At 35.1% G+C, this 4,054-nt stretch overlaps 1 long non-coding RNA gene across 1 annotated transcript; it reads right to left on the bottom strand.

Annotated features, from left to right (window-relative positions):
* Nucleotides 1–777: 777 nt before the first annotated feature.
* Nucleotides 778–1,389, bottom strand: LOC125505784. Its single transcript, XR_007282405.1, has 2 exons — nt 1,157–1,389; nt 778–1,101 (listed from the first exon to the last, which is right to left on the bottom strand). It is a non-coding gene; the product is annotated as an uncharacterized LOC125505784 (long non-coding RNA).
* Between the last annotated feature and the right edge of the window lie 2,665 nt (nt 1,390–4,054).

Below are 4,054 nucleotides of genomic sequence, written 5' to 3'. Positions count from 1 at the left end.
AGAAATTAGTAATTCGAGGTTATGAGTTTGGAATTCCGTCATTCAACGATTCCTATTGAATTTACCGTTTATCCTTGTCTATCTTATTGTCACTTTCTCTATTTATCCATGGTTACCGGAGTTTTAATAATTACGAAGCAACAGGTATTTACGTAATGTGAATTAGGCCAGGGGCGGATCCAGCTTTAAAGTCAGGTTATCTATGAAATTAGAAAAATGATCGTTCTTTTGTGCAAGGGTGGCGCAAGATTATTGCAAAATGTCATGTTTTCCGTCCCGTTTTGCATGTTTCTCGGAAGGAAAATGAGCAAGAACGCTCGTTTTTACATCATTCCAGAGATACCTAAATGGCCTTTATTCGAAGTTTCTCAAGAACCATTCGAGCCACAGAATTCGTTTTGACATCGTTAGATAGTTGGATAGGCAGATTATCTTGAAAAACATTGTTGCCGTTTTTCCGAAATTTCTCAGTTTTTAATAACAACTGCCAAACAACACCTCCAGAGGAATGACGCCAATTTTGAATCACCCTGTATAATAAAAAAAAGCACACAACGGGAACCAACAATGGTAAACCAAATAATTTCTTATATTTTAATTTAATAATCTGCACGCTTATCCAGGATGTCAATCTGAAGATTGGGAGTCAAAGAAGGGAGCAAAAACAACAATAAATCCTCCGTTTTTCTACGGAGCCTCTCAAACGGCCCCATATTTTGGGCATTTAACAGTATCAGAAAAACTCCAATAATAACAAAAGTTAATGTTAAAAAAAACTCAGTATTTCAGTGCAATTTTTGTAAGGAATATACAATCACTTGAGCGGCTTAGGGATTATTCCTGCTGCTTTCGGCCCCCAATTGCAATTGCACTTTGCTGCAAGCTTTCAGGAGGAAAACCAACAGATAAATCCGTCGGTAAAAGGCCTTAGAAGTTAGAAGACTTAGTTTAGATTTTCCTTTATCAATTCCGGTCGAAATAGAGTCACGATATTTGCGAATGAATAATTCTCGAGATTCGCCTGCAGTTGGTCGATTTTTTGCCTTCCCGGTTGCGTTCCCTTTAGTTTGTTGTGGCTCGAAAACAATTTGATTATGGAATCTGGAAGTACTTTTGCCTTAAACTATTGCTTTGCAGTCAGCTTCTAAATACGTACCGTACAGCCTATTTAAGTAATTTGGGTATCTGTTGAAATGCTCATTCAGCTCATTTCCTTTCTTCAGTATCGTGCGATATTTATCCGACAGATACTTTCTGATTTCTTCTTCGCCAATTTCCAACTCGTGCAATGCTTGATAGAGTTCTCGGTCTTTCAGGAAACTTTTATGTTCGAGAAGTTGCGGCTCGATGATTTTCAGCACATGATTTATGCAATCATCATTGATCTCTTAGAAGGAAAACGTCGTTATTGGATACTATTCAGAGGATTTTTTTGAATATTTTATATAAACTATTAGAGTAACTGCAAAAGAATTTGAAAAAGCTACTGAGCCATACACAGTGACGCTTAAACAAGGACATTTAAGATACATTTCTTTGCGGTATAATCGCAGTTGATAAAAGAACCTTTCTCTCAACTTCTTTCTTTCAGCGTTCGGCTGATTTAATTTGCATTCCGAACTTTTTGTCATACTTTTGCTCTGTTTTCATCCTTTTTCATAAAATGAGATACCCTGTATATTATGGCAGAGCTGGATTGACCAGATGGGTCTGATTATTTCCGTTTAACCCTTCCTACACCTGTCAAAACAGTTTTCAAGAAAATTTGTAAAATTAATATACAGGGTGTGCCAAAAGTAGTGGCACAAAAAAAACAGCTGATCCCTGGTGTGGAAATATGATGATTTAACACAACTTATCTTAGTCCAAAAGTTGACGGTTGCAGGATACAGGGTGTCAAACTTACATTTTAATTTCAGTTTTTCGTTTTTCTACTTTGAACAGAGCTGCATATTTTAACTAAATTTAGTATACAGGGGTTTTTGAGCATAAGAAATCCAAATGTTCCATCAGATGTTGATCGACTAGTAGAAAAAGTTACTTGCGGCGATAAAAAATGGTTTCAACTTTTTGGTCACCCGGTATGCTGACTTCTAAAATGGTTGGGTCGAATCGCCTATTCATTTTGCAAAATGCAGTGCTGATAAATCCTGTGAGCAGTTTCAAATCGTCTTCTGCTTATTTCTGGATTTTCTCCAACACCAACCTGAACGTCTTCCTCTTGTTCCGGAGTGAAAATTTTCTTATATTAATATATAATATCTTGCATAAACGCATTTCAAAATGTATTGAAGTTAACGGGGGACATTTTGAGCAATTGCTGTAGAAAACGGATGTTCGATTTTTAGTGATTAATATAATAATATCCTACTGTTAAAGAATGATGTTTAATATATATTTTTCACTTAGTGGCTTATTTTTTTTGAAATACTGCATTTTGTTTAATCGCAAATGGGGCTTGTTGCGACATCCTCTAAGAATACCTTTTTTTGTGCAAAATTAATAGACCCAACCATTTTAGGAGTCAAAATACCGGGTGACCAAAAAGGTAAAGCAATTTTTTTGCCCAGATATCGCCGTAAGTGGCTTTTTCTACAAGTTGATCAACATCTGATGGCAGATTTGGATTTCTTATGCTCAAAAACCCTGCATACCAAATATTTTGCGGTTTAATCGCAAATATCTCGAAAACAGAAGTTTGTTGGGACATTGACTCAATATTTTTTTTGTGCAAAATTAATAGGCGATTAGACCCAACCATTTTAGAGGTCAGCATACCGGGTGACCAAAAAGCTTAAACCATTTTTTTGCCCAGATATCGCCGTAAGTGGCTTTTTATACAAGTTGATCAAAATCTGATGGCAGATTTGGATTTCTTATGCTCAAAAACCCTGCATACCAAATATTTTGCGATTTAATCGCAAAAATCTCGAAAACAGGAGCTTGTTGGGACATCGACTCAATATTTTTTTTGTGCAAGATTAATAGGCGATTAGACCCAACCATTTTAGAGGTCAGCATACCGGGTGACCAAAAAGTTAAAACCATTTTTTTGCCCAGATATCGCTGTAAGTGGCTTTTTATACAAGTTGATCAAAATCTGATGGCAGATTTGGATTTCTTATGCTCAAAAACCCCTGTATACCAAATTTCGTTCGCTCGATTCAAAGTAGAAAAAAAATGGTGTGCCTCACGGGACGCTCGACAGAAGTGATAACTTCATAAATTAATAGAAAGCATAAAACATTGAACTTGTTTAACACATGATGGCAATAATAATTTTATTTTATAATTTTAATACTCTTGTTAGTCTAATAATTTATAAATGGATCAGGGATAGGTAAAATTTCATCTAGTTTCCTTTTGAATGTAAAATATCGTTTTTATTTGCAACATTTAACATTCTTTAACGAGATGTTGTACATATTGCTCTTCTTGGGTTTGTGTAAACTCTTCTTTTTGAGTTTCTGTATTTTTTAGTCGTCATTTTTTATTTGCTTTGTATAATCTTTGACGTTCAGCACTAGTTCGTGGTTGATGAAAGCTAATTTGAGTTGATCTATTACTTAATGCTCCTTTTTTAGCACAAAATCGTTTTTGGCGTTCAGCATTACTTAATACTTTTCGCATTGTAGCATGTTTTTGTGACTGCTTTTGAACCTGTGCTACAACCTGTATCTGAATAGGACTAAAAAATCAATTAATTTTGGTGATTGGAAGATGTTCTATCTGTTTAAAATAGACGGTAAAACGAGGAAGAGCTATAGAGACAGGATACAATTGACATACTATATGTATACATAATGTAAACCATCGCGCGTATGTTCAAAAAAAAATTGTAACTGAACTAATCCAAGGCTAAAAACATTAACTAAATTGAATAGGCATTTAGTACATGAGCACCCTTAACCTAGTATTTGCCGTATCTGCAGCTTCTCCCTTGATAATATGTTGATCAATTGTTATCAGCGTTATAAAATAAACTGCACCGAACACAATAATATCACACTCAATAATTGATAAATCAAAATCACTGTCAGTTTAATAACGCAAT

This window comes from Dendroctonus ponderosae, unplaced genomic scaffold, assembly GCF_020466585.1.
Source record: "Dendroctonus ponderosae isolate FM_Combo_2020 unplaced genomic scaffold, Dpon_F_20191213v2 Dpon_F_20191213_1, whole genome shotgun sequence".
Taxonomy (NCBI): domain Eukaryota; kingdom Metazoa; phylum Arthropoda; class Insecta; order Coleoptera; family Curculionidae; genus Dendroctonus; species Dendroctonus ponderosae.
Note: the sequence above shows the minus strand (reverse complement) of the source record. Positions and strands in the feature narration are given on the sequence as shown.